The sequence below is a fragment of the Bombina bombina genome, chromosome 6 (genome assembly GCF_027579735.1).
Source record: "Bombina bombina isolate aBomBom1 chromosome 6, aBomBom1.pri, whole genome shotgun sequence".
In the NCBI taxonomy this organism is placed as follows: domain Eukaryota; kingdom Metazoa; phylum Chordata; class Amphibia; order Anura; family Bombinatoridae; genus Bombina; species Bombina bombina.
The window spans coordinates 764,529,764-764,554,482 of record NC_069504.1 but is presented as its reverse complement, the minus strand read 5'-3'; the positions used below and the strand labels follow the sequence as shown (position 1 = coordinate 764,554,482).

General features: G+C 41.1%; 4 non-coding genes and 5 pseudogenes across 4 annotated transcripts; 6 read left to right on the top strand and 3 right to left on the bottom strand.

Annotated features, from left to right (window-relative positions):
• The first annotated feature begins 74 nt into the window (after window positions 1–74).
• Window positions 75–193, top strand: LOC128665425 (uncharacterized; annotated as a pseudogene).
• Window positions 194–551: 358 nt separating this feature from the next.
• Window positions 552–670, top strand: LOC128665217 (5S ribosomal RNA). The gene has a single exon (XR_008403034.1). It is a non-coding gene; the product is annotated as a 5S ribosomal RNA (ribosomal RNA).
• A 355-nt stretch (window positions 671–1,025) lies between these two features.
• LOC128665281 (5S ribosomal RNA) lies at window positions 1,026–1,144 on the top strand. The gene has a single exon (XR_008403052.1). It is a non-coding gene; the product is annotated as a 5S ribosomal RNA (ribosomal RNA).
• Window positions 1,145–1,491: 347 nt separating this feature from the next.
• Window positions 1,492–1,610, top strand: LOC128665282 (5S ribosomal RNA). Its single transcript, XR_008403053.1, has one exon. It is a non-coding gene; the product is annotated as a 5S ribosomal RNA (ribosomal RNA).
• Window positions 1,611–1,965: 355 nt separating this feature from the next.
• Window positions 1,966–2,084, top strand: LOC128665430 (uncharacterized; annotated as a pseudogene).
• A 350-nt stretch (window positions 2,085–2,434) lies between these two features.
• On the top strand, window positions 2,435–2,553 carry LOC128665253 (5S ribosomal RNA). Its single transcript, XR_008403037.1, has one exon. It is a non-coding gene; the product is annotated as a 5S ribosomal RNA (ribosomal RNA).
• A 1,520-nt stretch (window positions 2,554–4,073) lies between these two features.
• On the bottom strand, window positions 4,074–4,191 carry LOC128665255 (uncharacterized; annotated as a pseudogene).
• Window positions 4,192–10,425: 6,234 nt separating this feature from the next.
• Window positions 10,426–10,544, bottom strand: LOC128665231 (uncharacterized; annotated as a pseudogene).
• Window positions 10,545–10,856: 312 nt separating this feature from the next.
• Window positions 10,857–10,975, bottom strand: LOC128665439 (uncharacterized; annotated as a pseudogene).
• Window positions 10,976–24,719: the final 13,744 nt, after the last annotated feature.

Here is a 24,719-nt window from a genome sequence, read left to right as displayed (position 1 = left end):
TCTCTTCCATTGTTTACAAAGCTGTGAATGAAGGCATGAGCAAGCTTAATTCGCGCTGGGTACAAGCAGCAAATGCCTACTGCCATACTACTCTGAATGCACCTGATCCTGTCTGATCTCGGAGGTTAAGCAGTGTCAGGCCCGGTCAGTAACTGGATGGGAGACCGCCTGGGAACACCGGGTGCGGTAGGCTTTTTTCTTTCTTTTTTTAAAGCAACTATTCATGCGTAATATTCCCTGAAAGTGGCGATATTCATTGAAATAACTGTATCTTGCAATTCCTTAAAAACACATGTCAATTTAAAATAAAGATAATTATCTTTTGTAAAGACAGACAGACTAGCAGGCAGGCAGACAGACAGAAAGGCAGGTAACCTTATCCTTGTTTACTTTTTGTCATGGGTCAGCGAGTTATTCTGGGCCTGTAGTGGCATTTTTTATTTATTCATTTGCGGTCAAAATTGTAACCCCATTTTATCTCTTCCATTGTTTAAAAAGCTGTGAATGAAGGCATGTGCAAGCTTAATTCGTGCTGGGTACAGGCAGCCTATGCCTACCGCCACACTACTCTGAATGCACCCGATCCCGTCTGATCTCGGAAGTTAAGCAGCGTCAGGCCCGGTCAGTACCTGGATGGGAGACCGCCTGGGAACACCGGGTGCGGTAGGCTTTTTTCTTTGATTTTTTAAAGCAACTATTCATGCGTAATATCCCCTGAAAGTGGTGATATTCATTGAAATAACTGTATCTTTCAATTCCTTAAAAACACATGTCAACTTAAAATAAAGATAATTATCTTTTGTAAAGACAGACAGACAGGCAGGCAGACAGACAAAGAGGCAGGTAAATCTTATCCGTGTATACTTTTTGTCATGGGTCAGCAAATTATTCTGGGCCTGTACTGGCCTTTTTTATTTATTCATTTGCGGTCAAAATTGTAACTCCATTTTATCTCTTCCATTGTTTACAAAGCTGTGAATGAAGGCATGAGCAAGCTTAATTCACGCTGGGTACAAGCAGCAAATTCCTACCGCCACACTACTCTGAATGCACCCGATCCCGTCTGATCTCGGAAGTTAAGCAGCGTCAGGCCTGGTCAGTACCTGGATGGGAGATCGCCTGGGAACACTGGGTGCGGTAGGCTTTTTTCTTTGATTTTTTAAAGCAACTATGCATGGGTAATATCCCTTGAAATTGGCGATATTCATTGAAATAACTGTATCATGCAATTCCTTAAAAACACATGTCAATTTAAAATAAAGATAATTATCTTTTGTAAAGACAGACAGGCAGGCAGACAAAGAGGCAGGTAAACCTTATCCATGTATACTTTTTGTCATGGGTCAGCGAGTTATTCTGGGCTTGTACTGGCCTTTTTTATTTATTCATTTGCGGTCAAAATTGTAACCCCATTTTATCTCTTCCATTGTTTACAAAGCTGTGAATGAAGGCATGTGCAAGCTTAATTCACGCTGGGTACAGGCAGCCAATGCCTACCGCCACACTACACTGAATGCACCCGATCCCGTCTGATCTCGGAAGTTAAGCAGCGTCAGGCCCGGTCAGTAACTGGATGGAAGACCGCCTGGGAACACCGGGTGCGGTAGGCTTTTTTCTTTGATTTTTTAAAGCAACTATGCATTTGTAATATCCCCTGAAAGAGGTGATATTCATTGAAACAACTGTATCTTGCAATTCCTTAAAAACACATGTCAATTTAAAATAAAGATAATTATCTTTTGTAAAGACAGACAGGCAGGCAGGCAGACAGACAAAGAGGCAGGTAAACCTTTTCCGTGTATACTTTTTGTCATGGGTCAGCGAGTTATTTTGGGCCTGTACTGGCCATTTTTATTTATTCATTTGCGGTCAAAATTGTAACTCCATTTTATCTCTTCCATTGTTTACAAAGCTGTTAATGAAGGCATGAGCAAGCTTAATTCACGCTGGGTACAAGCAGCAAATGCCTACCGCCACACTACTCTGAATGCACCCGATCCTGTCTGATCTTGGAAGTTAAGCCGTGTCAGGCCCGGTCAGTACCTGGATGGGAGACTGCCTGGGAACACTGGGTGCGGTAGGCTTTTTTCTTTCATTTTTTAAAGCAACTATTCATGCGTAATATCCCCTGAAAGTGGCGATATTCATTGAAATAACTGTATCTTGCAATTCCTTAAAAACACATGTCAATTTAAAATAAAGATAATTATCTTTTGTAAAGACAGACAGACAGGCAGGCAGACAAAGAGGCAGGTAAACCTTATCCGTGTATACTTTTGTCATGGGTCAGCGAGTTATTCTGGGCCTGTACTGGCCTTTTTTATTTATTCATTTGCGGTCAAAATTGTAACTCCATTTTATCTCTTCCATTGTTTACAAAGCTGTGAATGAAGGCATGAGCAAGCTTAATTCGCGCTGGGTACAAGCAGCAAATGCCTACTGCCACACTACTCTGAATGCACCCGATCCCGTCCGATCTCGGAAGTTAAGCAGTGTCAGGCCTGGTCAGTACCTGGATGGGAGACCGCCTGGGAACACCGGGTGCGGTAAGCTTTTTTCTTTGATTTTTTAAAGCAACTATTCATGCGTAATATCCCCTGAAAGTGGCGTTATTCATTGAAATAACTGTATCTTGCAATTCCTTAAAAAATATTTCAATTTAAAATAAAGATAATTATCTTTTGTAAAGACACACAGACATTCAGGCAGGCAGACAAAGAGGCAGGTAAACCTTATCCGTGTATACTTTTTGTCATGGGTCAGCGAGTTATTCTGGGCCTGTACTGACCGTTTTTATTTATTCATTTGCGGTCAAAATTGTAACTCCATTTTATCTCTTCCATTGATTACAAAGCTGTGAATGAAGGCATGAGCAAGCTTAATTTGCGCTGGGTACAAGGAGCAAATGCCTATGCACCCGATCCCGTCTGATCTCGGAAGTTAAGCAGTGTCAGGCTCAGTCAGTACCTGGATGGGAGACCGCCTGGGAACACCAGGTGCGGTAGGCTTTTTTTCTTTGATTTTTTTAAAGAAATTATGCATGCGTAATATCCCCTGAAAGTGGCGATATTTATTGAAATAACTGTATCTTGCAATTCCTTAAAAACACATGTCAATTTAAAATAAAGATAATTATCTTTTGTAAAGACAGACAGGCAGGCAGACAGACAAAGAGGCAGGTAAACCTTATCCATGTATACTTTTTGTCATGGGTCAGCGAGTTATTCTGGGCCTGTACTGGCCTTTTTATTTATTCATTTGCAATTGTAACCACATTTTATCTTTTCCATTGTTTACAAACCATGAAGGCATGAGCAAGCTTAATTTGCGCTGCGTACAGGCATCAAATGTCTACCGCCACAGTACTTTGAATGCACCCGATCCTGTCTGATCACTGAAGTTAAGCAGAGTCAGGCCCAGTCAGTACCTGGTTGCAAGACTTCCTGGTTACACTGGGGTCTGACCCATGACAAAAGTGTACATGGATAAGGTTTACCTGACTCTCTCTCTGTCTGTCTTTACAAAAGATAATTATCTTATTTCAAATTGACATGTGCTTTTTAGGAATTGCAAGATACAGTTATTTCAATGAATATCGCCACTTTCAGCACGCATAGTTGCTTTAAAAAATCAAAGAAAAAGTCTACCACCCCCGTTGTTCCAAGGGTTTCTAATATCCAGGCACTGACCGTGCCTGACCCTGCTTAACTTCCAAGATCAGAGATGATTGGGTTCATTCAGAGTAGAATGGTGGTAGGCATTTGCTGAATGTACCCAGTGCGAATTAAGCTTGCTCATGCCTTCATTCACAGCTTTGTAAACAATGGAAGAGATAAAATGGGGTTACATTTTTGACCGCAAGTGAATACATAAAAAAGGCCAGTACAGGCCCAGAATAACTTGCTGACTCATGACAAAAAGTTTACACGTCTGTCTTTACAAAAGATAATTATCTTTATTTCAAATTTACATGTGTTTTTTAGGAATTGCAAGATACAGTTGTTTCAATGAATATTGTCACTTTCAGGGAATATTACGCATGCATAGTTGCTTTAAAAAAAATCTAAGAAAAAAGCCTACCGCACCCGGTGTTCCCAGGCGGTCTTCATCCAATTACTGACCAGGCCTGACCCTGCTTAACTTCTGAGATCAGACGGGATTGGGTGCATTCAGAGTATTGTTGCGGTAGGTACTTGCTGCCTTTACCCAGCGCAAATTAAGCTTGCTCGTGCCTTCATTCACAGCTTTGTAAACAATGGAAGAGATAAAATGGGGTTAAAATTTTGACCGCATATGAATAAATAAAAAAGGCCAGTACAGGCCCAGAATAACTTGCTGACCCATGACAAAAAGTATATATGGATAAGGTTTACCATCCTCTCTGTCTGCCTGTCTGTGTTTACAAAACATAATAATCTATATTTCTTCTGTTAAGTGTGATCAGTCCACGGGTCATCATTACTTCTGGGATATTACTCCTCCCCAACAGGAAGTGCAAGAGGATTCACCCAGCAGAGCTGCACATAGCTCCTCCCCTCTACGTCACTCCCAGTCATTCTCTTGCACCCAACGACTAGATAGGATGTGTGAGAGGACTATGGTGATTATACTTAGTTTTATATCTTCAATCAAAAGTTTGTTATTTTAAAATAGCACCGGAGTGTGTTATTACCTCTCTGGCAGAGTTTGAAGAAGAATCTACCAGAGTTTTGCTATGATTTTAGCCGGAGTAGTTAAGATCATATTGCTGTTCTCGGCCATCTGAGGAGTGAGGTAAACTTCAGATCAGGGGACAGCGGGCAGATGAATCTGCATAGAGGTATGTAGCAGTTTTTATTTTCTGACAATGGAATTGATGAGAAAATCCTGCCATACCGATATAATGTCATGTATGTATACTTTACACTTCAGTATTCTGAAGAATGGTACTTCACTAGAATTACACTATAAGAAATACATAAAGCTGTTTAATTACTAGAGATTATGTTTAACGTTTTTGCTGGAATGTAAAATCGTTTTCATTTGCTGAGGTACTGTGTGAATAAATGTTTGGGCACTATTTTTCCACTTGGCAGTTGCTTAATCTGTTTTTCTGACAGTTTCTGTTCTCCCTCACTGCTGTGTGTGAGGGGGAGGGGCCGTTTTTTGGCGCTTTTTCTATGCATCAAATATTTCAGTCAGCAACTCATTGTATTCCCTGCATGATCCGGTTCATCTCTACAGAGCTCAGGGGTCTTCAAAACTTATTTTGAGGGAGGTAATTTCTCTCAGCAGAGCTGTGAGAATTATAGTTTGACTGAGATAAAAAACGTTTATTCTGTAATTTGTTTCCTGCTTTCAGAATTTGTTATCTTTGCTAATGGGATTAAACCTTTGCTAAAGTTGTGTTGTTTACAAGGATTGAGGCTATAACTGTTTCAATTTATTAATTTTCAACTTTCATAGATCTTCTGTGCTTCTTAAAGGCACAGTACATTTTAATATTATTCTAATTGAATTGTATTTCCAAGTTGCAAGTTTATTTGCTAGTGTGTTAAACATGTCTGATTCAGAGGATGATACCTGTGTCATTTGTTGCAATGCCAAAGTGGAGCCCAATAGAAATTTATGTACTAACTGTATTGATGCTACTTTAAATAAAAGTCAATCTGTACAAATTGAACAAATTTCACCAAACAACGAGGGGAGAGTTATGCCGACTAACTCGCCTCACGTGTCAGTACCTACATCTCCCGCTCAGAGGGAGGTGCGTGATATTGTAGCGCCGAGTACATCTGGGCGGCCATTACAAATCACATTACAGGATATGGCTACTGTTATGACTGAGGTTTTGGCTAAATTACCAGAACTAAGAGGTAAGCGTGATCACTCTGGGGTGAGAACAGAGTGCGCTGATAATATTAGGGCCATGTCAGACACTGCGTCACAGGTGGCAGAACATGAGGACGGAGAACTTCATTCTGTGGGTGACGGTTCTGATCCAAACAGACTGGATTCAGATATTTCAAATTTTAAATTTAAACTGGAAAACCTCCGTGTATTACTAGGGGAGGTGTTAGCGGCTCTGAATGATTGTAACACAGTTGCAATACCAGAGAAAATGTGTAGGTTGGATAAATATTTTGCTGTACCGACGAGTACTGAGGTTTTTCCTATACCTAAGAGACTTACTGAAATTGTTACTAAGGAGTGGGATAGACCCGGTGTGCCGTTCTCACCCCCTCCGATATTTAGAAAAATGTTTCCAATAGACGCCACCACAAGGGACTTATGGCAAACGGTCCCTAAGGTGGAGGGAGCAGTTTCTACCTTAGCTAAGCGTACCACTGTCCCGGTGGAGGATAGCTGTGCTTTTTCAGATCCAATGGATAAAAAGTTAGAGGGTTACCTTAAGAAAATGTTTGTTCAACAAGGTTTTATATTGCAACCCCTTGCATGCATTGCGCCGATCACGGCTGCAGCGGCATTCTGGATTGAGTCTCTGGAAGAGAACATTGGTTCAGCTACTCTGGACGACATTACGGACAGGCTTAGAGTCCTTAAACTAGCTAATTCATTCATTTCGGAGGCCGTAGTACATCTTACTAAACTTACGGCGAAGAATTCAGGATTCGCCATTCAGGCACGCAGGGCGCTGTGGCTAAAATCCTGGTCAGCTGATGTTACTTCTAAGTCTAAATTGCTTAATATACCTTTCAAAGGGCAGACCTTATTCGGGCCCGGGTTGAAAGAGATTATCGCTGACATTACAGGAGGTAAAGGCCATGCCCTGCCTCAGGACAAAGCCAAAGCCAAGACTAGACAGTCTAATTTTCGTTCCTTTCGTAATTTCAAAGCAGGAGCAGCATCAACTTCCTCTGCACCAAAACAGGAAGGAGCTGTTGCTCGCTACAGACAAGGCTGGAAACCTAACCAGTCCTGGAACAAGGGCAAGCAGACTAGGAAACCTGCTGCTGCCCCTAAAACAGCATGAATTGAGGGCCCCCGATCCGGGATCGGATCTAGTGGGGGGCAGACTTTCTCTCTTCGCCCAGGCTTGGGCAAGAGATGTTCAGGATCCCTGGGCGCTAGAGATAATATCTCAGGGATACCTTCTGGACTTCAAATACTCTCCTCCAAGAGAGAGATTTCATCTGTCAAGATTGTCAACAATCCAGACAAAGAAAGAGGCGTTTCTACGCTGCGTACAAGAGCTCTTGTTAATGGGAGTAATCCATCCAGTTCCACGATCGGAACAGGGACAGGGGTTTTACTCAAATCTGTTTGTGGTTCCCAAAAAAGAGGGAACTTTCAGACCAATCCTGGACTTAAAGATCCTAAACAAATTCCTAAGAGTTCCATCGTTCAAGATGGAGACTATTCGGACAATTTTACCTATGATCCAAGAGGGTCAATACATGACCACTGTAGATTTAAAGGATGCTTACCTTCACATACCGATTCACAAAGATCATTATCGGTACCTAAGGTTTGCCTTCCTAGACAGGCATTACCAGTTTGTGGCTCTTCCATTCGGATTGGCTACAGCTCCAAGAATCTTCACAAAGGTTCTGGGTGCTCTTCTGGCGGTACTAAGACCGCGGGGAATCTCGGTAGCTCCATACCTAGACGACATTCTGATACAAGCTTCAAGCTTTCAAACTGCCAAGTCTCATACAGAGTTAGTGCTGGCATTTCTAAGGTCACATGGATGGAAGGTGAACGAAAAGAAAAGTTCACTCGTTCCACTCACAAGAGTTCCCTTCCTGGGGACTCTTATAGATTCTGTAGAAATGAAGATTTACCTGACAGAGGACAGGCTAACAAGACTTCAAAGTGCTTGCCGCACCCTTCATTCCATTCAACACCCGTCTGGCTCAATGCATGGAGGTAATCGGCTTAATGGTAGCGGCAATGGACATAGTACCCTTTGCACGCTTACACCTCAGACCACTGCAACTGTGCATGCTAAGTCTGTGGAATGGGGATTACTCAGACTTATCCCCTTCTCTGAATCTGGATCAAGAGACCAGAAATTCTCTTCTATGGTGGCTTTCTCGGCCACATCTGTCCAGGGGGATGCCATTCAGCAGACCAGACTGGACAATTGTAACAACAGACGCCAGCCTTCTAGGTTGGGGTGCCGTCTGGAATTCTCTGAAGGCTCAGGGACAATGGAGTCAGGAGGAGAGTCTCCTGCCAATAAACATTCTGGAATTGAGAGCAGTTCTCAATGCCCTCCTGGCTTGGCCCCAGTTGACAACTCGGGGGTTCATCAGGTTTCAGTCGGACAACATCACGACTGTAGCTTACATCAACCATCAGGGAGGGACAAGAAGCTCCCTAGCTATGATGGAAGTATCAAAGATAATTTGCTGGGCAGAGTCTCACTCTTGCCACCTGTCAGCAATCCACATCCCGGGAGTGGAGAACTGGGAGGCGGATTTCTTAAGTCGTCAGACTTTTCATCCGGGGGAGTGGGAACTTCATCCGGAGGTCTTTGCCCAAATACTTCGACGTTGGGGCAAACCAGAGATAGATCTCATGGCGTCTCGACAGAACGCCAAGCTTCCTCGTTACGGGTCCAGATCCAGGGATCCAGGAGCAGTCCTGATAGATGCTCTGACAGCACCTTGGGACTTCAGGATGGCTTACGTGTTTCCACCCTTCCCGTTGCTTCCTCGATTGATTGCCAGAATCAAACAAGAGAGAGCATCAGTGATTCTAATAGCACCTGCGTGGCCACGCAGGACTTGGTATGCAGACCTGGTGGACATGTCATCCTGTCCACCTTGGTCTCTACCTCTGAAACAGGACCTTCTGATACAGGGTCCCTTCAAACATCAAAATCTAACTTCTCTGAAGCTGACTGCTTGGAAATTGAACGCTTGATTTTATCAAGACGTGGATTTTCTGAGTCAGTTATTGATACCTTAATACAGGCTAGGAAACCTGTTACCAGAAAGATTTACCATAAGATATGGCGTAAATACCTATATTGGTGTGAATCCAAAGGTTACTCTTGGAGTAAGGTTAGGATTCCTAGGATATTGTCTTTTCTACAAGAAGGTTTAGAAAAGGGTTTATCTGCTAGTTCATTAAAGGGACAGATCTCAGCTCTGTCCATTCTGTTACACAAACGTCTGTCAGAAGTTCCTGACGTCCAGGCTTTTTGTCAGGCTTTGGCCAGAATTAAGCCTGTGTTTAAAACTGTTGCTCCACCATGGAGTTTAAACCTTGTTCTTAATGTTTTACAGGGCGTTCCGTTTGAACCCCTTCATTCCATTGATATAAAGTTGTTATCTTGGAAAGTTCTATTTTTAATGGCTATTTCCTCGGCTCGAAGAGTCTCTGAATTATCAGCCTTACATTGTGATTCTCCTTATTTGATTTTTCATTCGGATAAGGTAGTCCTGCGTACTAAACCTGGGTTCTTACCCAAGGTAGTTACTAACAGGAATATCAATCAAGAGATTGTTGTTCCTTCTTTATGCCCAAATCCTTCTTCAAAGAAGGAACGTCTACTGCACAACCTGGATGTAGTCCGTGCTCTAAAATTTTACTTACAGGCAACTAAGTAATTTCGACAAACGTCTTCTCTGTTTGTCATTTACTCTGGGCAGAGGAGAGGTCAAAAAGCTTCCGCTACCTCTCTTTCTTTTTGGCTTCGTAGCATAATTCGTTTAGCTTATGAGACTGCTGGACAGCAGCCTCCTGAAAGAATTACAGCTCATTCTACTAGAGCTGTGGCTTCCACTTGGGCCTTCAAGAATGAGGCCTCTGTTGAACAGATTTGCAAGGCTGCAACTTGGTCTTCGCTTCATACTTTTTCCAAATTTTACAAATTTGACACTTTTGCTTCATCGGAGGCTATTTTTGGGAGAAAGGTTCTTCAGGCAGTGGTTCCTTCTGTATAAAGAGCCTGCCTATCCCTCCCGTCATCCGTGTACTTTTGCTTTGGTATTGGTATCCCAGAAGTAATGATGACCCGTGGACTGATCACACTTAACAGAAGAAAACATAATTTATGCTTACCTGATAAATTCCTTTCTTCTGTAGTGTGATCAGTCCACGGCCCGCCCTGTTTTTAAGGCAGGTAAATATTTTTTAATTTATACTCCAGTCACCACTTCACCCTTGGCTTTTCCTTTCTCGTTGGTCCTTGGTCGAATGACTGGGAGTGACGTAGAGGGGAGGAGCTATGTGCAGCTCTGCTGGGTGAATCCTCTTGCACTTCCTGTTGGGGAGGAGTAATATCCCAGAAGTAATGATGACCCGTGGACTGATCACACTACAGAAGAAAGGAATTTATCAGGTAAGCATAAATTATGTTTTTTAATTGACATGTGTTTTTAAGGAATTGCAAGATACAGTTGTTTCAATGAATATCGCCACTTTCAGGGAATATTACGCATGCATAGTTGCTTTAAAAAATCAAAGAAAAAAGCTTTACCGCACCCGGTGTTCCCAGGGGATCTGCCATCCAAGTACTGACCGGGCCTGACCCTGCCTAACTTCCGAGATCAGACAGGATTGGGTGCATTCAGAGTAGTGTGGCGGTAGGCATTTGCTGTCTGTGCCCAGCGCGAATTAAGCTTGCACATGCCTTCATTCACAGTTTTGTAAACAATGGAAGAGATAAAATGGGGTTACATTTTTGACCGCAAGTGAATACATAAAAAAGGTCAGTACAGGCCCAGAATAACTCACTGACTCATGACAAAAAGTTTACACGTCTGTCTTTACAAAAGATAATTATCTTTATTTCAAATTTACATGTGTTTTTAAGGAATTGCAAGATACAGTTGTTTCAATGAATATCGCCACTTTCAGGGGATATTACGCATGCAAAGTTGCTTTAAAAAATCAAAGAAAAAAGCTTACCGCACCCGGTGTTCCCAGGGGATCTCCCATCCAAGTACTGACCGGGCCTGACCCTGCCTAACTTCCGAGATCAGACAGGATTGGGTGCATTCAGAGTAGTGTGGCGGTAGGCATTTGCTGTCTGTACCCAGCGCGAATTAAGCTTGCACATGCCTTCATTCACAGTTTTGTAATCAATGGAAGAGATAAAATGGGGTTACAATTTTGACCGCAAATGAATAAATAGAAAAGGCCAGTACAGGCCCAGAATAACTCGCTGACCCATGACAAAAAGTATACATGGATAAGGTTTACCTGCCTCTTTGTCTGTCTGCCTGCCTGCCTGTCTTTACAAAAGATAATTATCTTTATTTTAAAATGACATGTGTTTTTAAGGAATTGCAAGATACAGTTGTTTCAATGAATATCACCACTTTCAGGGGATATTACAAATGCATAGTTGCTTTACAAAATCAAAGAAAAAAGCCTAATTCCTAAAAAACACATGTAAATTTGAAATAAAGATAATTATCTTTTGTAAAGACAGACGTGTAAACTTTTTGTCATGAGTCAGCGAGTTATTCTGGGCTTGTACTGGCCTTTTTTATGTATTCACTTGCGGTAAAAAATGTAACCCCATTTTATCTCTTCCATTGTTTACAAAGCTGTGAATGAAGGCATGAGCAAGCTTAATTCGCACTGGGTACATTCAGCAAATGCCTACCACCATTCTACTCTGAATGTACCCAATCATCTCTGATCTTGGAAGTTAAGCAGGGTCAGGCCCGGTCAGTGCCTGGATATTAGAAACCCTTGGAACAACGGGGGTGGTAGACTTTTTTCTTTGATTTTTTAAAGCAACTATGCATGCTGAAAGTGGCGATATTCATTGAAATAACTGTATCTTGCAATTCCTAAAAAGCACATGTCAATTTGAAATAAAGATAAATATCTTTTGTAAAGACAGACAGAGAGAGAGTCAGGTAAACCTTATCCATGTATACTTTTGTCATGGGTCAGCGCCCAGTGGACCCAGGAAGTCTCGCAACCAGGTACTGACTGGGCCTGACTCTGCTTAACTTCAGTGATCAGACAGGATCGGGTGCATTCAGAGTAGTGTGGCGGTAGGCATTTGCTACCTGTACCCAGCGCGAATTAAGCTTGCTCATGCCTTCATGGTTTGTAAACAATGGAAGAGGTAAAATGTGGTTACAATTTTTACCGCAAATGAATAAATAAAAAAGGCCAGTACAGGCCCAGAATAACTCGCTGACCCATGACAAAAAGTATACACGGATAAGGTTTACCTGACTCTCTGTCTGCCTGCTTTTAAATTGACAAGTGTTTTTAAGGAATTGCAAGATACAGTTGTTTCAATGAATATCGCCACTTTCAGGGGTTATTACACATGCATAGTTGCTTTAAAAAACCCAAGAAAAAAGCCCAGTGGCGCCAGGGTTGGTGTCACCCGGTGTGGTAACTTATTGTGTCACCCCCCCCGTATTGTTTTTTTTTGTTTTGTTTTTAATAATGTTAGTAAAAATTTAACAAAACTCAACCAGTGTAATAGATTAACCCCTTGAGGTACTTAGCCTAGTAAACACACACACACACACACACAAGCAGTATACACTCACACACACCAATACGGACACACACAGATGCAGACAAATACAGTACACACACACATACATTTGACACACAGGTACACACACCTCCAATTTTTCCTTCCCCCCCCCCCCCCCACTGCCCTAGAAATACTGTAATGTATTGGCAGATATAAATCCATCAATCACTGTGTAGAATGTTGAAATCTAGCATTTCTAGGGCAGTGGGGAAAAAACACACACAGGAAAAATTGGAGGGAAATAGGCAAATCAAATAATAAAAATACATTGCAAAGTTTTTAGACACATAATTATCAGTGTAATTCTTATATTAATGTCCCCTTAATGTAATGTTCTAATCCAGTAATATATATTCACATATTTTACTTAAATCAACTAAAAACTTAAATATTTTTCTGTGTGTGACCTATAAATAATTTATCTTGTGTCAGAGTGCTCAGTGCTGTCAGATGTAGCTCACTATTGTTTATTTAAATGGCACTTTATCTTCACTTAAGGTAACATATTTTTATTATAAGCTATATCTTATCTTCCACCTTAAAAAACAGAAATGTTAAAATAAAGGAGAAAGATGGAGGAAGAGGAGAAATATGATAAGTGAAGGGGGAAAGTGGGATACAGAGAGATGTGAGATAGTGAAGAAGAGATGAGTGAGGAGAAAAGAAGAAAAAAAAGAGGGAGTAGAGAAAAAGAATAAAAAAGATTTTCCTGGGGGGCGGAGCCAACTACGGAGCTGACCGGTCGCATAGAGCTGGAGCTCTCTTCCCAAAAAAGTCAATTATCCCTCTAATAATCCCTTAAGAACCCGAAAAAATCCCCCAAATTAGATAAAAATATCAATCTCTTCTCTGTGCCCTCCCTGCTCTTGTATTTCATTATTCCCGTCTATGATATAGATCCGAATCAGCAAAAACTTTACAAAATACTACCCGGATGGAGGAGCTGTCTTGTTCTGCCGTGCGATGAGTCTGGCGTCCTACATACCCTCAGCTGTCTATCTTAACCTTCCCAGCTGCACCGACAACGTGTAAGTTACCAACGGGAGCTTAAGTTTGCTATTGATTTTCCAGCTGACAGCCCACAGCAGAGCAGAGAAAAAGCCTGCGAACGGCCGCCATCTTGGGCTTCACTGCCGCACTGAGCGCAAACATGGAACAGCCTCTTGGGATCCTGATTCTCGCTGTGGCATCACACTGGCTGTAACACGTCCTAGGCAAGATCCAAATTATCAGGGGACACCTCTCTCCCGGAATTCATGCAGCACAGCTACAGTGACCTGCTCTCCTTCTCGGCACTCCATTAACTGAGACCCCTACATGGAGTATATATTCTACTGAGGCCTCAGGCAGCAACTGAGTGATTTTCCAAGGCTGAAGTACAACTGCCACAATAGGGGTTTGAGGATTTTCTTTATAAGACACGCTGTAAAATCCTGCAAAACTCCCATCCAACATCACCCCTAGACAGAGTTATACCACCTCAGTAATCTCCCTCTTCAACAATCTTGCTAGGTCACCCTATATAACTCTCTATTCCGGCTGATTAACCTGACAAAGCAGTGCATAAGTTTACATATTCTTTACCAGATGAAACTAAAATACCAAGTTTTGGTGTCCTGGAGGTAACCAGATAGTCCTCTCTTAGACCAGGCAATCCCTGTTCTCCTCTGCCCTTCAGGCAGCATCACAGTAAAGTACACAGACCTAAAAAGTACAAACAGATAAGGCTCTACGACAACACTCAGAGACTCTATCTCTCTACGTATCCCACTACAATAAGTTATATTACAGCATTTTATCAAACAACCTGTCAGGGATAAGCATTCTACATACATGCTACAGTGATTATAGCAGATCCCTTTTTACCTGCTACAGAAGGCCAATTATAGCTTTTGACTCCTTAACCAGGTTATTAAGAACCTCTTACACAGATTTCCACACCAGCCCCGCAGAGATCCCTCTCCTCCCTTTCCCACAGCCACTTCACGCTGCGGGTCATATCCACACTCCTTTTTCCGGACTTGCCCAGAGGTGGCTCCAACCCAGGAGGGGGATCCTCACTAACCTCGGGTCAGCCCAGACAGGCGGTACCCGCATCATTAACTAGACTCTGACAATCCGGAACATCCTTTTTTTTTTGGAAATTTAGGAGAGTAATGGCGGGCTAGAGCTTCATGATTTAGGGGACCCGACACCCCCCAGCATTCAACCCTAACAAGGAAGCAACATATCCTGACAAATCTAGAAGATATCGAAATTAAATCTCCCAACCATGTCGCAATCAGTGAAGAGAAAACCTAAACACCAGGATAATCCTAAAAGAACCCTCACTGACCATTTTCATTGTAAGAATTTATCTGACCCAGACCTCTCAGGGGAGGACTCAAAAGATTCCACAGCTTTCAGCTCGGAACACACCAAACCAGACAACTCCCGTAAAGATAAAACTATGCTCTCACAATCCACTTTCTTAGAATCCATTAAACTTCTAACCGATAAGATGGACACCCATTATGCCTCTCTTAGACAAGAACTTCGTCAATCGGTTAGTGAACTTAAGCGAGACATCTCCTCACTAGGAGAAAGAACAGAGATTCTAGAAAGAAAACATGAAGATCTAACAATGGATCACTCCAATCTTTTATCTTATTCACAAAACCTAGCGGAGCAAATCTCTGACTTGGAGACCAAACTGGCGGACCTGGAGGACATTTCCCGCAGAAATAATCTTCAGATTAGAGGCATTCCTGAATATATTTCTCAGCTGATCTTCATAAATATCTGCTTACCCTCTTCAAGGAGCTCCTGGGGGCAACGACAGAGCAGGATCTGTTGATAGATAGGGCACATAGAGCTACACGCCCATGTAACTCCACTGCTGATACCCCAAGAGATGTCATCCTTCATCTACACTACCAAAGAAAAAGTTCTACGGGCTTCTTTTACCAATAAGCCTCTCAAAGAACCCTACCAAAATCTACAAATCTTCCCTGATCTGTCTCTGCACACCCTAGCCAAAAGGAGATCCTTCCATCAATTTACAATGGCATTGAGACACCACAAGATAAAGTACAGATGGGGATTCCCTGTGAAGCTCTTTGTACAACACCAGGATCATTCCTATGTAATTTCATCCATAGATCAAGGTCTGAAACTACTCAACACTCTGGGTCTCTCTAATCCTTCTGAGCCCTCTACTGGGATACCAAAGAAAGAAGAAAGAACTCAACCTGACAGCTCCGGAATGGAGACCACTCCATCCTGCATCCTCCCACAAAGAAAAAGAATGATGGAGATCAGAACCCAAGTAGCTACAGACTTCCTTATCGCCAGATCGGTTATCTCAAGACCGAACTATTGAAATAGACCTTTAATGGAGTCCACAAACATCAATATCATTAACCAGGTCTCCTTCATCAGATGACCTCTACACAGGTAAGCCTAGAGCTCACATACGGTGTCATGAACCAAGCCTCCAGATGAAAAAGAAAAAGAAAAGGTCTGGGAGGCATTCTGCTAAGAAGGGCTGTGTGGGGATTTGAACCTGTGGCTCTGTGGTTGCTATTTCTGTTTGCTTACATGTTGAGCCACAGCCAGTTCTAGCAATAGCATGGATCTTAAAAGATCTGATAAATAACTATTTGCCTTACTTGTTATTACACCTGTGCAACACACAGGTGTTCTCAATTCTGTAATTAATCAGAACCAACCCTGTGCAAAACCTCCCTATTTAAGGATGGCTTTTAGTCTGCATTTTTGTCTTCACATTGGATCTGTTTTGTCAAGTCAGAACCTGTTTCCTGTATTTCTTTGGAGAAAGATTTCCTTTGCACCTGTTTACAAGGTATTACCAGGAGAAAGCCTTTACCTTTAAACCTGTTACCAATCTACAAGTTTGTTTCCTGCTTTATGCAATTCCTGCACTTGGCTATTGCCAGGAGAAAGATTTCCTTTGCACCTGTTTACAAGGTATTACCAGGAGAAAGCCTTTACCTTTAAACCTGTTACCAATCTTCAAGTTTGTTTCCTGCCTTGTGCATTTCCTGCACTCAGCAATTACAAGGAGAGAGACTTTACCTTTAAACCTGTTACCAGTTTGCAAGTTGTTTCCTGCATTGTGCAATTCCTGCACTCAGCAATTACAAGGAGAGAGACTTTACCTTTAAACCTGTTACCAGTTTGCAAGTTGTTTCCTGCATTGTGCAATTCCTGCACTCAGCAATTACAAGGAGAGATACTTTACCTTTAAACCTGTTACCAGTTTGCAAGTTGTTTCCTGCATTGTGCAATTCCTGCACTCAGCAATTACAAGGAGAGAGACTTTACCTTTAAACCTGTTACCAGTTTGCAAGTTGTTTCCTGCATTGTGCAATTCCTGCACTCAGCAATTACAAGGAGAGAGACTTTACCTTTAAACCTGTTACCAGTTTGCAAGTTGTTTTCTGCATTGTGCAATTCCTGCACTCAGCAATTACAAGGAGAGAGACTTTACCTTTAAACCTGTTACCAGTTTGCAAGTTGTTTCCTGCATTGGGCAATTCCTGCACTCAGCAATTACAAGAAGAGAGACTTTACCTTTAAACCTGTTACCAGTTTGCAAGTTGTTTCCTGCCTTGTGCAATTCCTGGACTCAGCAATTACAAGGAGAGAGACTTTACCTTTAAACCTGCTACCTGTTTACAAGTTGTTTTCTGCCTTGTGCAAATCTTACATTTCAGTTATTACCAAGAGAAAGACTTTCCTTTTTGAATCTGCATCTCTGCTTACTAGTTTTCTTTATTTTCACTCCTGCTGTATGTGGTCTTAACATACCTGAGTAGCATATTTAAATATTCTGCAAGTATTTGCTTAAACAAAGTATTTTGTTGTTTAAATAAATTTGTTTTCATTTTCAATCAGTATGGCTTCTACTAATCTTCCTTTAAAGCAACTGTTCCAGACAATGAGGCTCTCACATGATATCCTGAGACAGAACATGACAGAATGTGAAGACCCTAAAAGAGAGCCCTCTGGGATTATTGCTGTATTGGATTCAGTGTTAAAGTTTATTAAGGACATACTCATTAACTTTATGGAGCTGGTGGAAATGTTATCTCTCCCAACCGAAACCTTGTCTAAAGTTACCTCCCAAACAAGGAAAGGTTTTAAAGAACCCTTAACAGAAGAGGAGAAAATTCGGCGAAGACAGCTTAACCTCTGTTTCTATTGTGGGGGAACCGGTCACCACATCACAGGGTGTCCAGTAAGACCCCCTAGAGGATCAAGTCGAGATATAGCCAAGTTTAAAATGGACTCTGATGTTAAGGGAACAAATTATTCTTCCACTAGCAAACTTAAAGATACTCCTGGAGAGGATCCAGCTACTGAGAATACATCAATTCTACAAACAACCGTTTCTAACACGCTTCAAGAAATGGTACCTGATTTGAAACAGATGGTCATTGGGAGTATAACTCCAACTACATCCATTACCCATACCACTGCGTCTGTTTCTGCATCAACCACATTGGGGAACTCTGCAAAAATACCTCCTGGAAATCCTGCACATTACCTTGTTTCTGCCCTGGCTGGAGATCCAGCTAACAAAAGTCACTCATCAGACATAAAAGTGACAAACCTTCCAGCTGAATCAGACTCTGCCAATTCTAAAGATCCACACCTCCTTGTACCACCTTCACCCAGCTACTCATTGACTGAGAAATAATTGGATGAGATGGTTGAATTGGATATAAATGACACAGAAAATGAATTCCTGGACTCTGAAGGAGAGGTCATACCTTACCCGGAGGTACTCTACCCATCAGGCAAATATGACCCAGATAACGAATTCCTTGACTCTGAAGGAGAGGTCTTTTCCTACCCGGAGGTACCCTGCCCATCAGCCAGTCCATTGCAAGCTGCTGGGTATAATCAGGAACCTCTAAATCAAAACTGTCTTGGTTTTTCAGCTCTTGTTATGCCTACAGGGATATCTTCTAAGGGTCCCCAATCTCAGGCAGCTGTTCCAAGCAAAGAATCCATTCCATCTGATTGTATTAGGGCTTCAAATGGAACACTTGTTCGTAAATCCCACCTTCAGATGTTTGAACAGGCTTTGAGCGCCCAGAGTGCGCTCTTTGGAGGGGGCATCTGTCATGAACCAAGCCTCCAGACGAAAAAGAAAAAGAAAAGGTCTGGGAGGCATTCTGCTAAGAAGGGCTGTGTGGGGATTTGAACCTGTGGCTCTGTGGTTGCTATTTCTGTTTGCTTACATGTTGAGCCACAGCCAGTTCTAGCAATAGCATGGATCTTAAAAGATCTGATAAATAACTATTTGCCTTACTTGTTATTACACCTGTGCAACACACAGGTGTTCTCAATTCTGGAATTAATCAGAACCAACCCTGTGCAAAACCTCCCTATTTAAGGATGGCTTTTAGTCTGCATTTTTGTCTTCACATTGGATCTGTTTTGTCAAGTCAGAACCTGTTTCCTGTATTTCTTTGGAGAAAGATTTCCTTTGCACCTGTTTACAAGGTATTACCAGGAGAAAGCCTTTACCTTTAAACCTGTTACCAATCTACAAGTTTGTTTCCTGCTTTATGCAATTCCTGCACTTGGCTATTGCCAGGAGAAAGATTTCCTTTGCACCTGTTTACAAGGTATTACCAGGAGAAAGCCTTTACCTTTAAACCTGTTACCAATCTTCAAGTTTGTTTCCTGCCTTGTGCATTTCCTGCACTCAGCAATTACAAGGAGAGAGACTTTACCTTTAAACCTGTTACCAGTTTGCAAGTTGTTTCCTGCATTGTGCAATTCCTGCACTCAGCAATTACAAGGAGAGATACTTTACCTTTAAACCTGTTACCAGTTTGCAAGTTGTTTCCTGCATTGTGCAATTCCTGCACTCAGCAATTACAAGAAGAGAGACTTTACCTTTAAACCTGTTACCAGTTTGCAAGTTGTTTCCTGCATTGTGCAATTCCTGCACTCAGCAATTACAAGGAGAGAGACTTTACCTTTAAACCTGTTACCAGTTTGCAAGTTGTTTCCTGCATTGTGCAATTCCTGCACTCAGCAATTACAAGGAGAGAGACTTTACCTTTAAACCTGTTACCAGTTTGCAAGTTGTTTTCTGCATTGTGCAATTCCTGCACTCAGCAATTACAAGGAGAGAGACTTTACCTTTAAACCTGTTACCAGTTTGCAAGTTGTTTCCTGCCTTGTGCAATTCCTGGACTCAGCAATTACAAGGAGAGAGATTTTACCTTTAAACCTGCTACCTGTTTACAAGTTGTTTTCTGCCTTGTGCAAATCTTACATTTCAGTTATTACCAAGAGAAAGACTTTCCTTTTTGAATCTGCATCTCTGCTTACTTGTTTTCTTTATTTTCACTCCTGCTGTATGTGGTCTTAACATACCTGAGTAGCATATTTAAATATTCTGCAAGTATTTGCTTAAACAAAGTATTTTGTTGTTTAAATAAATTTGTTTTCAATTTCAATCAGTATGGCTTCTACTAATCTTCCTTTAAAGCAACTGTTCCAGACAATGAGGCTCTCACATGATATCCTGAGACAGAACATGACATACGGGTACTTACCTTACTCTCCTCTGGCTCATGGCTCTCCTCTTGTTGTTATTACTCCCCCTTGTCATACCGTTTATTTATCTCTTACTTATTGTTTTAATCCATTATGTTAATTTAGAGAGTAATCCCTGTCTTACTAACTACAGGAGATGCATAGATACTAGGATAGATACTTAATTAAGTTAATTGAGATCGAGATAGTAGCATTTATAGACTTGCTTTGGACATCAGAACTACACCATATGCTTTGATGTGTCATGTTTTAGTTAAAGAAATATTTAATATTTGTTACTCAAGTTTGATACTGTTGTTCAGTTTTTTTATATACATGTTTGTTTCTCCACATATATCATTCCTTCCTGTCTGTTGCACAAAGCCCATAGACAAGGCAAACTCCCAATTGAACCCATCTTGGACCCCTTTTCTATCTCTATTAAACGAACATATACTGGTCTAAAAAACAACCCTCCTTGTTCACTTACCATACTATTCATAAACTGGGGGGGCCTCGGGTCTGGCCACCTGTATCTTCTACTCTATACTTAACATTTTTATCATCAGCCCCCTTTACCATATCTACATTATTCTAATCTATTTAACCTCCCCAAATCTCCTTTTACCAGACCGCTCGCTCATTTACCCAGTTTAGGTTAGACACATCCATCTCCGCCTCCCCCATATTGCCTCCACCTTCCCCCTGCTCCCTATTTTTTTTTTAACCAGAGCGGCTTTTGACCGCTGATTCCCCAATTTTCCAGAAAAAATAAACACATTGCTTAGTTATTTCTAACTATACTTTTAAACATTACTTCAAACTACTTTGCTGGACCAAATTCTTTTTCTAGATATTGACCCTGGAAAACGCCCCTTAGCACGACCTCTCATCCCTCTCCCCCCCCTTCTTTTTTTTTTTTTTTTTCCTTCTCCATTCTCTTCCCCCATTTCTCCCTCATTTCTATAATCATCCATCACAATAAAACCACAATAACACAATAAAATTAGAAACATGGATCCATGTCTAACTACTAAAAACAAAAGTACATAATAAAATCTCCTGGGAGATGCGAATTACAGTGGGAGTGTTGACACTCCTTAAAGGTGATACACAAGTGTGGGAAGTTGAATAAAAATACAAATATAAATACTTATAAGCAAAGTTATAAACCATAAAACGATTCCAAACTCACAATGTCAATCAAATATAAAGTCAATCAAAAATGGTGAAAAAATAGTGGAAAAAGTAAAATGTGAATGTTCGTATTAAACCGTGGGTGTGTCCTCCAACGTTGCTGATGGGTAGTGAGAGATCTATAGTCAAATGTAGATGTTAGATGAAGTTGTAGAAAAAATGAGTAAAGATGAGTGAAAAAAACACAATTCAACCTTTAGGCAAAGGTCATTTAGAACCAAAATACAAAAAACAAAAAGCAAAAAATAGAAAAAATAATGATAAATGATAAAATCCACTTTGGTAAAATCATATATGAAATGTAGCAATCCAAAAAAAAAAGAGTTCGTGTTAGTTGTGTGCAAAAAATGGGGGATTAAAACAAATTCTGTGCCCAGTGTGTTCAATGTCCCATCCGATGTTAAAAGTAAAATCACAATAAATAGCAACAAAAAAACCTTGTTAATGAAGAAATATAATACTGTTTGAAATAAATGGGACACAAACAGTTTTCCTGAGACAGGTGGTTCTCATTCCCAATGCTGATTATTTATGTTTGTTTCAGCAGCGCTGTCTGAACCCTAACTTTGACCTCAGTAGAAATTCTGAAGATAAAAATACAAAACTTTTATCTTCAGAATTTCTACTGAGGTCAAAGTTAGGGTTCAGACAGCGCTGCTGAAACAAACATAAATAATCAGCATTGGGAATGAGAACCACCTGTCTCAGGAAAACTGTTTGTGTCCCATTTATTTCAAACAGTATTATATTTCTTCATTAACAAGGTTTTTTTGTTGCTATTTATTGTGATTTTACTTTTAACATCGGATGGGACATTGAACACACTGGGCACAGAATTTGTTTTAATCCCCCATTTTTTGCACACAACTAACACGAACTCTTTTTTTTTGGATTGCTACATTTCATATATGATTTTACCAAAGTGGATTTTATCATTTATCATTATTTTTTCTATTTTTTGCTTTTTGTTTTTTGTATTTTGGTTCTAAATGACCTTTGCCTAAAGGTTGAATTGTGTTTTTTTCACTCATCTTTACTCATTTTTTCTACAACTTCATCTAACATCTACATTTGACTATAGATCTCTCACTACCCATCAGCAACGTTGGAGGACACACCCACGGTTTAATACGAACATTCACATTTTACTTTTTCCACTATTTTTTCACCATTTTTGATTGACTTTATATTTGATTGACATTGTGAGTTTGGAATCGTTTTATGGTTTATAACTTTGCTTATAAGTATTTATATTTGTATTTTTATTCAACTTCCCACACTTGTGTATCACCTTTAAGGAGTGTCAACACTCCCACTGTAATTCGCATCTCCCAGGAGATTTTATTATGTACTTTTGTTTTTAGTAGTTAGACATGGATCCATGTTTCTAATTTTATTGTGTTATTGTGGTTTTATTGTGATATTTTATGTTTAGCCTTTATCGAAGGTAATAAATTGTAAGATTTAGCCACAAGTTTGTTAGCCTTTTAAGCTCTTTTAGCGCTTACTCTCACCTTTTCATATTTGTACTATTATCAGCCTACTAGGAGGCTAACTGTTAGTAAGCTTAAGGCCCCATTGTAGCGCTCGGTCCAATTCTCTCCATTTTATAATCATCCATCCCCACATCACCAGGGAGGGACTTCGCTTACTTACACTAAATGTACAGGGACTTAACTCCCCAACTAAACGTAGTTTACTTTTTACATACTTACGTAAAACCGCATAGACATAGCATTTGTCCAGGAGACCCACTGGACCCCGGCTATCGAGATCACACGCACCTCCAGAAAATTCCCCACCCTTCTAGAAGCCACGTTCTCTACTAAATCTCGAGGCATATCTATTTACATAGGTAAAAACATCCTATGACCCGATTTATGTAGAATCCGATCCCTAGGCCAGGTTTATTATAGTTGTGTGCAAACTGAATAAACAACTAGTCACACTGCTCAACGTCTATGCACCTAACACCAGGCAGATAAAATTCCTTAGGACACTTCTCACGTCAGTTTCGAAGGTAAAACAAGGGGAACTAATAATTGGAGGGGATTGCAACTTAATATGGGATGCGAAACTGGATAGAACAGGTTCTCCATACTCCCGTAACGACAGAGCCACTCATTCCCTCTCCCTGTCCTTCCGGTCTCTGGTTGCTCAACATGAATTGTACGATGTATGGAGAGCCCTCCATCCACAAGAGAGAGATTATACGATTTATTCCGGACATCACAAAAATCACATACACGCATCGATTACTTCTTTACTAGCGCTAAATATTTAGATAACGTTTACTCTAGCACAATTGTCCCCGTTTCTTGGTCCGACCATGACTCCCTACACTTACAATTAGGATTACATATAGCTCCCTCTTTCCCCCCTCTATGGTGCATGCAAGATTGGACTCTCACGGACCCTCACCTTAAGATAACCCTTCAAAACAAGATTATTGGCTTCCTCAATTTCAATGACGATAACCAGACAACTACACAAAACCTGTGGGCCACCCTGAAAGCGGTGATGAGGGGACATCTTATGCAGATGGAAGCAGAGACCCGATCGAAAAACAAAATTACCTTATCCTCTTTAGTTATCCAATTACGAAAATTAAGATCTGAACTCACTCGTTCATACTCTCCCACTGTAAATGATTAAATAGTTGAAATTACGAACCAAATTCAAGCCTTAGAAATTAAAAAGGTCCATAATATGGTAGAAAAATTCAAAAGGATTTACTATCATCAAGGCAATAAAGCCTCTACCCTTTTAGCATCCAAGCTTAAACACCGAACTGCTCAAGCTAGAATATTCTCTATACAAAATTCAACAGGGATAAATGTTTCTGCCCCCACAGAGATAGGGAACACCTTCAAGAAATATTACCAGGCGCTGTATAACATTGAAACAGGGCTAGAGTCCCCCCCTTGTACCTTAGAGGGAATTTCATCTTTCCTCAAGTCTCTATCTCTCCCATCGTTGACCACAGAGTATGCTTCCTCCTTAACAACCCCGATAACGGCAGAAGAAATCACAAAAGTTATCCAAAGCATGAAATTAGGAAAGTCACCGGGCCCGGATGGCTTTACAGCCAGGTTTTATAACACCTTTCAACCCCTCATTACCCCCATCCTTTGCAGGTTCTTCCAGGTGATATTCTCAGGAGGATCTTTTAAGGCAGAGTTTCTGGAAGCAGTGATAGTTACAATCCTTAAACCAGGCAAACCCCCTGACCTTTGTAGTAGTTATCGCCCCATTTCGTTAATCAACCTTGACACCAAAATTTATGCCAAACTTTTAGCAAACAGAACCTTCGAAAATTATTTCATCCCTTATATCGAACGACCAGGTAGGTTTTATTCCAGACAGGGAAGGCCCTGACGCGACCAGGTGGATACTTGATATTCTTCACGTTGCATCCGACAGCGGTGCTCCCTTCTTGGCCCTGTCGTTGGATGCCGAAAAAGCATTTGACAGGGTCAGATGGGACTAC